Below are 9,886 nucleotides of genomic sequence, written 5' to 3' on the forward strand. Positions count from 1 at the left end.
CCTATCAATACAATTATAGCATGGATAATAAACGATTATCATGAACAAGGAAATATAATAATAACTAATTTATTATTGCCTCTAGGGCATATTTCCAACAACTATAAACCGGAAGATTAACTCCCAGCTAAGTCAAGTGATTATGGTACCCAGACATTCTGAGTATATGTTCACTGAGAGAACTATTCTCCTCCATCTTGCAGCTGTAGAACTTATTGGAGACTTCATATCTCTTAATCCGGGCATTTGCTTGAAATATTAACTTCAACTCCTGGAACATCTCATATGCTCCATGATGTTCAAAACATCGTTAAAGTCCCGGTTCTAAGACATAAAGCATGGCACACTGAACTATTGAGTAGTCATCAGCTTTGCTCTGCCAGACGTTCTTAACGTCGCCAGTTGCATCAGCAGCAGGCCTGGCACTCAGTGGTGCTTCCAGGACGTAATTCTTCTGAGCAAGAATGAGGATAATCCTCAAGTTACGGACCCAGTCTGTGTAATTGCTACCATCATCTTTCAACTTTGCTTTCTCAAGGAACGCATTAAAATTCAACAGAACAACAGTACGGGCCATCTATCTACAATTAAACATAGACAAGCAAGATACTATCAGGTACTAAGTTCATGATAAATTTAAGTTCAATTAATCATATTACTTAAGAACTCCCACTTAGAAAGACATCCCTCTAATCTTCTATGTGATTACGTGATCCAAATCAACTAAACCATAACCGATCATCACGTGAAATGGAGTAGTTTTCAATGGTGAACATCACTATGTTGATCATATCTACTATATGATTCACGCTCGACCTTTCGGTCTCAGTGTTCCGAGGCCATATCTGCATATGCTAGGCTCGTCAAGTTTAACCTGAGTATTCTGCGTGTGCAAAACTGGCTTGCACCCATTGTAGATGGATGTAGAGCTTATCACACCCGATCATCACGTGGTGTCTAGGCAGGACGAACTTTGGCAACGGTGCATACTCAGGGAGAACACTTTTTATCTTGAAATTTAGTGAGAGATCATCTTATAATGCTACCGTCAATCAAAGCAATATAAGATGCATAAAAGATAAACATCACATGCAATCAATATAAGTGATATGATATGGCCATCATTATCTTGTGCTTGTGATCTCCATCTCCGAAGCACCGTCATGATCACCATCGTCACCGGCGCGACACCTTGATCTCCATCGTAGCGTCGTTGTCGTCTCGCAAATCTTATGCTTCCACGACTATCGCTACCGCTTAGTGATAAAGTAAAGCATTACAGGGCGATTGCATTGCATACAATAAAGCGACAAGCATATGGCTCCTGCCAGTGGCCGATAACTCGGTTACAAAACATGATCATCTCATACAATAAAATTTAGCATCATGTCTTGACCATATCACATCACAACATGCCCTGCAAAAACAAGTTAGACGTCCTCTACTTTGTTGTTGCAAGTTTTACGTGCCTACTACGGGCTTAGCAAGAACCGTTCTTACCTACGCATCAAAACCACAACGATAGTTTGTCAAGTTGGTGTTGTTTTAACCTTCGCAAGGACCGGGCGTAGCCACACTCAGTTCAACTAAAGTTGGAGAAACTGACACCCGCCAGCCACCTGTGTGCAAAGCACGTCGGTAGAACCAGTCTCACGTAAGCATAGGCGTAATGTCGGTCCGGGCCGCTTCATCCAACAATACCGCCGAACCAAAGTATGACATGCTGGTAAGCAGTATGACTTATATCGCCCACAAGTCACTTGTGTTCTACCCGTGCATATGACATCTACGCATAAAACCTGGCTCGAATGCCACTGTTGGGGAACGTAGTAATTTCAAAAAAATTCCTATGCACACGTAAGATCATGGTGATGCACAGCAACGAGAGGAGAGAGTTTTGTCCATGTACCCTCGTAGACCGAAAGCGGAAGCGTTAGCACAACGCGGTTGATGTGGTCGTACGTCTTCATGATCCGACCGATCAAGTACCGAACGTACGACACCTCCGAGTTCAGCACACGTTCAGCTCGATGACGTCCCTCGAACTCCGATCCAGCTGAGTGTTAAGGGAGTGTTTCGTCAGCACGATGGCATGGTGACGATGTTGATGTTCTACCAACGCAGGGCTTCGCCTAAGCACCGCTACAACAATATCCAGGTGGACTATGGTGGAGGGGGCACCGCACACGGCTAAAAGATCAAACGACCAATTGTTGTGTCTATGGGGTGCCCCCTGCCCCTGTATATAAAGGAGCAAGGGGGGGTGCGGCCGGCCAGGGAGGAGGCGCGCCAGGAGGAGTCCTACTCCCGCCGGGAGTAGGACTCCCCCGTTTCCTAGTTGGATTAGGACTTGGGAGGGGGAAAGAGTGGAGGACAAGAAGGAAGGGGGGGGGGGCGCCGCCCCCTTCTCCTTGTCCTATTCGGACTGGGGGGGGAGGGCGCGTGGCCCAGCCCTAGCCGCCTCTCCTCTCTTCCACCTAGGCCCACTAAGGCCCATTAAGTCCCCAGGGGTTCCGGTAACCTCCTGGTACTCCGGTATAATCCTGATTTCTCTCGGAATACTTCGATATCCAAACATAGGCTTCCAATATATCAATCTTCATGTCTCGACCATTTTGAGACTCCTCGTCATGTCCGGGATCACATCCGGGACTCCGAACAACCTTTGGTACATCAAAACATATAAACTCATAATATAACTGTCATCGAAACATTAAGCGTGCGGACCCTACAGGTTCGAGAACTATGTAGACATGACCGAGACACGTCTCCGGTCAATAACCAATAGCGGAACCTGGATGCTCATATTGTCTCCTACATATTCTACAAGATCTTTATCGGTCAAACCGCATAACAACATACGTTGTTCCCTTTGTCATCGGTATGTTACTTGCCCGAGCTTCGATCGTCGGTATCTCAATACCTAGTTCAATCTCGTTACCGGCAAGTCTCTTTACTTGTTCCGTAATAAATCATCCCGCAACTAACTCATTAGTTGCAATGCTTGCAAGGCTTAAGTGATGTGCATTACCGAGAGGGCCAGAGATACCTCTCCGACAATCGGAGCGACAAATCTTAATCTCGAAATACGCCAACCCAACAAGTACCTTCGCAGACACCTGTAGAGCACCTTTATAATCACCCAGTTACGTTGTGACATTTGGTAGCACACAAAGTGTTCCTCCGGTAAACGGGAGTTGCATAATCTCATAGTCATAGGAACATGTATAAGTCATGAAGAAAGCAATAGCAGAATACTAAACGATCGTGTGCTAAGCTAACAGAATGGGTCAAGTCAATCACATCATTTTCCTAATGATGTGACCCTGTTAATCAAATGATAACTGATGTCTATGGTTAGGAAACATAACCATCTTTGATCAACGAGCTAGTCAAGTAGAGGCATACTAGTGACAATCTATTTGTCTATGTATTCACACATGTATTATGTTTCCGGTTAATACAATTATAGCATGAAAAATAAACATTTATAATGATATAAGGAAATAAATAATAACTTTATTATTGCCTCTAGGGCATATTTCCTTCAGTTATGACCCGGCAACCCCGGAGTGACAATAGTCGGTACCACTCCCGATGATGACCGTAGTTTGAGGAGTTCATGTATTCACTAAGTGCTAATTCTTTGGTCCGGTACTCTATTAAAAGGAGGCCTTAATATCCCTTAGTTTCCAATAGGACCCTGCTGCCACGGGAGGGTAGGACAAAAGATGTCATGCAAGTTCTTTTCCATAAGCACGTATGACTATATTCGGGATACATGCCTACATTATATTGATGAACTGGAGCTAGTTCTGTGTCACCCTATGTTATAACCTTCGCATGATGAATGCCATCCGACATAATTATCCATCATTGATCCATTCCCTACGAGCTTTTCACATATTGATCTTTGCTTCGTTACTTTTTCGTTGCCACTGTTTCGATTGCTACAAAACTGCTACTATTACTTTTGCCACCGTTACCGCTACTTCCATACAACTTTGCTACTAAATACTTTGCTGTAGATATTAAGTCTTTTAGGCGTGGTTGAATTGACAACTCAGCTGCTAATACTCAAGAATATTCTTTGGCTCCCCTTGTGTCGAATCTATAAATTTGGGTTGAATACTCTACCCTCGAAAACTGTTGTGATCCCCTATACTTGTGGTTTATCACATAGTCATGTGGCATCGGGCGGCAATGGAAAGTTCCCTCAGTCAAGGAGGCACAACAGAGCCGAGCGCCACCTTCAAGGTCAGGTTCTGGCATTTCGCCATCAACACATAATGTTCAACATCCGTGATACTATCCATGGGGTAGCGAGGAGCCGTAAAATCAGGCTGAACAAGCTCCGTGGAAGCCACGCTGCTTCTCCGCTGAGATGGTGGGGTAGCTTCTAGGGCAGCGTCGAAGGAAGAATCTTCGTGCCACTGAGATGGCTGTCGGGTAGCTTGCTGGCTCTCAAGTTCCTCCAGTTTAGCCAATCTTGCACATAGCTTCTGCATTTCGGTTGCATAATCTTTCTTCTTTCTCTCTCGACTTCTATAACCACCGCTGTCAGGAAACACATGCACCCACGGAACGGAGCCAAATGTGCCTCGTGTTCGTCCAGGGTGTTCAGGATTCCCGAGGGCCTCTATCAGCTCATCCATCTCTCTGTCGGGAATTGACATCCCTTGCTGTGCTGCCTTGATTGCTTTCTGAAGCTTACGGATGGGTATTGCTAGTTGCTCGTTCGTTCAAACACACTTCCCTGGTTCTGGGTCCAAAGTTCCCCCAACCCCGAAGAACCAAGTCCTTTACCGATCTAGCCAGTGCAATGTTGCTGGTTGGACCCCTTTAGCAAGCAGGTAAAGGATATGCTTTACTACTTTTCTACAAAATATTTCCCCGCTCATAAGAAACAAGCCGCTTTAAAGGAAATATTTAATTTTGTGCAAATTGAACAAGAGAGTCTTCCACAAGCTTGTGGGAAGCTTCTCCGATTGCTTAATGCTATGCCTGATCATCCTCTCAAGAAAAATGAAATACTTGATATCTTTTATAATTGACTAACTGATGCTTGCAAAGACCACCTGGATAGTTGTGTTGGATGTGTTTTCAGGGAAAGAACTATTGAGCAAGCTAAATTGCTATTGAATAATATATTGAGTAATGAAAATGATTGGACACTTCCTGAACCAATTCTGAAGCCAACTCCGAAGAAAAGGGTATTCTATTTCTCAGTCCTGAAGATATGCAAGAGGTAAACAAATCTATGAAAGAAAAAGGTATTAAAGCTGACGATGTTAAAAATTTACCGCCTATTGAAGAAATACGTGGTCTTGATAACCCGACACAGGTAGTAGAGGTAAACTCTCTTCATAGATTTGATGAAGGTGATATTCCTCATAATAAGTCTACTAGACAATGCTTTGATGAGTTTGATAATTTTATTGTTAAACAAGAAAACTTCAATGCTTATGTTAGTAGAGAATTGAAATGTAATGCCTACATTCTTGACCACTTGGGTGATTATGTGAATAGAATTGTTAATGATCTTAAGCTTATTAGCAAACATGCTTCCATGGTTACAACTCAAGTAGACCAAGTACTTAAGGCTCAAGATGATTTGCTTAATGAGTTGAATAGTAAGAATAATGATAACGCTGTTAGGGTTATGACTAGAGGTGGTAAATGACCCAGGAACCTTTGTACCCTGAGGGCCATCCTAAGAGAATTGGGCGGGATTCTCAGAGAACTAATACTGATGCACCTAGTCCTCGTACTAAAAAGAAAAGGAAAACTGATATGACTTTGCATGCTTCTAGTGGACCTGTTATAGACACACCCGAGAATACCAATGATATTTCTATTTATGATGCTGAGACACAATCTGGTAATGAACATGAACCTAGTGCTAATGTTAATGATGATGTTCATGTTGATGCTCAACCTAGTAATGATAATGATCTAGGGATTGAACCTGTTGTTGATCTTGATAACGCATAATCAAAGAATCTACGTTATGATAATAAAGACTTTGTTGCTAGGAACCATGGTAAAGAAAGAGAACCATGAGTTCAGAAACCCATGCCCTTTCCTCCTAAGCCATCCAAGAAAAATGATGATGAGGATTTTGAGGGCTTTGCTGAAATGATTAGACCTATCTTTTTGCGTATGCGTTTGACTGACATGCTTAAAATGCCTTCCTATGCTAAGTACAAGAAAGAAATTGTTACTAATAAAAGAAAGATACCGGAAGCTGAGATTTCCACCATGCTTGCTAATTACACTTTTAAGGGTGGAATACCAAAGAAACTTGAAGATCCAGGAGTACCAACTATACCATGCTCCATTAAAAAAAACTATGTTAAAACTGCCTTATGTGATCTTGGAGCCGGTGTTAGTGTTACGCCTTTCTCTTTGTATCGTAGACTTGAATTGAATAAGTTGACACCTACAGAAATTTCTTTGCAAATGGTTGATAAATCAACTGCTATACCGATCAATATTTGAGGATGTGCCTGTTGTGGTTGCAAACGTTACTATCTTAACAGACTTTGTTATTCTTGATATTCCCGAGAACAATAGTATATCGATCATCCTTGTTAGACCCTTTTTGAATACTGGATGGACTGTTATTGATTGCAACAAAGGCAATGTCACTTTTCATGTTAATAGTAATGAGCATACGGTACACTTTTCGAAGAAACAACCTCAAGTTCATAGTATTAATTCTATTGGAAAATTTTCAACTATTACTATTGGAGGTTTTGAATTCCCTCTTCCTACTGCCAAAAAGAAATATGATATTTTTATAGTTGGGTACATGCATATCCCCGTTGAGGTAACCTAGTGTTATTCGAAAGTTCTCCGGTTTCATGTCACTCGAAAGAAGTTTATTAATAAGACTTGATCAACCTTGTTAATGGATTCCTTTTGACGGGCATGAGATGGATGAATTTATAAGGCATAACTCTCTGTATCCATCTTTTACTTTCTATTATTTAGTTTAAATAAAGCAAAAATAGTATTTTCTGTCCGTTTTCTTAATTATCCATGCAATAAAAAAATGTCCAAAAAATAGAAGTTCTCCAAATGCCCTGACAATTTGATATGATTTTTTATATGATTTTTATATAATATTTAAGAATTTCTGGTGCAAAGAACACACCAGGGGGCCCCACCAATTGGCCACAAGGGTGGAGGGCACGCCCCCGGACCTAGTGTTTCTTTCTCCTTAATACATGTAATGAAGAATGCTCCAACTTGTTTATCTGTTTCAGAGAAAATCAGCGGACTGGTTTCGATCCAAATAGGTCATGAGCATGAGACTGATCTTGTTCGCATAGAGTAATGATTATGAAGCTAGACACATTGGATAAAGCAAGCAACAAAATGTACTCCCTCCGTCCGGAAATACTTGTCATCAAAATGGATAAAAAGATATGTATCTAGAACTAAAATACATTTAGATACATCCCCTTTTATCCATTTTGATGACAAGTATTTCCGGACGGAGGGAGTAAATAGTAATGTAATTTTTTGAGAATAATGTAATATTAATAATTTTGAGTGATGGTATATCAGTGATCTAGATGTGGATATGAATGTGGAATGACACCGGTGTTACTTTAGAGTTAGGATCATATTGGCAAAAATGTTTTGCAACCCTTGTGGAGGTATTTGCGACATGGTTAATAATATCCCATGGTAAATGATATCAACTGAATTCCAGCTCATGTGGATGTCGTTTTCTGCTATTTCATGTCGATGAGTCTCGCTCTAGAAGGAATTTTATTGCTTGGTGCCATATATTTTCTTCTGAAATGTGTATGCAAACTCTCATATTTAAGCAGTACATGCCTTGTAAGTTGTAATGAAGAAAACTTTGCATAGGAATAATCTGTACTCAAACTTGAGATTGCAGTTTAACAGAGAGAACTTATGTGTTTTGCATTTGACCACACTTTTTTTTGCCTGGACATTTGACCATTCATTATTGCAGTTTTTTTTCTTTTCTCTAGAATAGACAGACGCATTTGCATTAAGAAGTGGTAAAGAAGTCGGGTACAACGTCTTTCGACCATTACAATGCTAATCTCAAGGATTAGCAGCCACACGCCACACGTATTACGATACAAGCTAATTCACCAAGTTTGCAAACTTTTGCAGTGACCAAGATGTGTCGATCATGTCGTTGTTTTTTCTCAGCAAATAACACATAGCCCCCCCGGCCCCCCCCCCCCATACACACAGAAAATATATAATATATGTATAATCATATAAAAAGTATTTGAAGTTTAGAAGTTTGCAGATATGTCTATTTTTTCTCAAGAAATAATATATACCCACACACATGTATAATAATCATAAAAAGAATTCGAATTTCAGAAGTATAGTTTTGCAGAATTTCCCACGCCCAGAACAACTTTATCATGGCCAGTCATGAGCTGCCTTCTCATGCGCCGCTAAATCTCCAGCCCCAGCACAACTTGCATGTAATAATATTATACTCCCTCGGTCCGGAAATACTTGTCATAGATATGGATGTATCTAGATGTATTTGAGTTTTAGATACATCTGTTTTCATCCATTTCAATGACAAGTAATTTCGGACGGAGGAGTACATATGTGAGGATTGTTTATAGCAGTGATGTATCTAGATGCATTTTCGTTGATGGAAGCGGATTAGGAGCACTCGGGTGCTCCACCCCCTATATTAAAAAATAATTTAATAATTCAAAAAAACCAAAAAAATATTGGATATATTTTTGAACCAAATATGACTAGGTATTGTACTCATATAAAATGTTTGGTCAAGGAATAATTCTCGTTGTCTTCAGGGCAAAAAAAAACAAATTTGTGACGACAACATAGCATGAATACTACTTGTTTCTAGCATTTTTTGGGAAATCTTTGACCCCGGATACAATAAAAGTCATTTCCTATTTAAATCTTTTTATATGAGTGCAATATCTGGTCAGGTTTGATTCCATAAAAAGTTCCGGGATTTTTTGACTTTTTTTGAATTACTAAATTATTTTTGAATATAGCGGGGGGGGGGGGGGGGGGGGGGGGTGTAGCACCTGAGAGCTCCTATGCATTTTCGTTGATGTGGAAGTGTTACTTTAGAGTTGGGATCACAAGACTCGCTCTGGTTCTTGCGTCGATCTCTTTTGCTTTCTGCTATTTTTTGTCTATAAGACTTGCTCTGGAAGGAGTTCATTGCATTGTTTGGTGCCTTACATTTTCTTCTGAAATGTGTATGCAAGGTCTGAGATTTGAGCTATACATGCCTATAATGAAGAAAACTTTGCATAAGAAAAATCTGTACTCAAACTTGATACTGCAGTTTGATAGAGAAAATATGTGTTTTGCATTTGAGATTTGACCACACACGCATACATTAGTGGCAGACTTTTGAAGTAAATAAGATGTCTGGATCATTCATGTCTCTATTTTTTCTCAAGAAATAACATATGCCCACACACACAAAATTACACTACTATATGTGTAATCATAAAAAGAATTCGAAGTTTCCCAAAAAAAGAAGAATCCGAAGTTCAGAAGCGCCCAGCACAACTTCATCATGGCCGCTAAATCTCCAGCCCCTGCGCCGCACGGTTGACCATGTCTATGCCAGCCTCGAGGCGGGCATGCACGCGTTCATCCTCGCGCAGCTCCGGCGTGAAGGCGCGTCCCCACCCGTTGCACCACTCGACGGCTTCTCTGGTGGCGGGTTTCGCGGCCAGCAGCCAGTGACGGAGCGCGTGCCGCCACCTGCCGAAAAACTCGGCCTCCATGAGCCGCACCATGTCCTCCGCCCGCGCGAGCGGCGCCCACTTCATGATCACCTCACAGAACGCGTCGTCATTCTGCTTCGGCGGCGTGATCCGGA

Source organism: Triticum urartu, chromosome 2, assembly GCF_003073215.2.
Source record: "Triticum urartu cultivar G1812 chromosome 2, Tu2.1, whole genome shotgun sequence".
In the NCBI taxonomy this organism is placed as follows: Eukaryota; Viridiplantae; Streptophyta; class Magnoliopsida; order Poales; family Poaceae; genus Triticum; species Triticum urartu.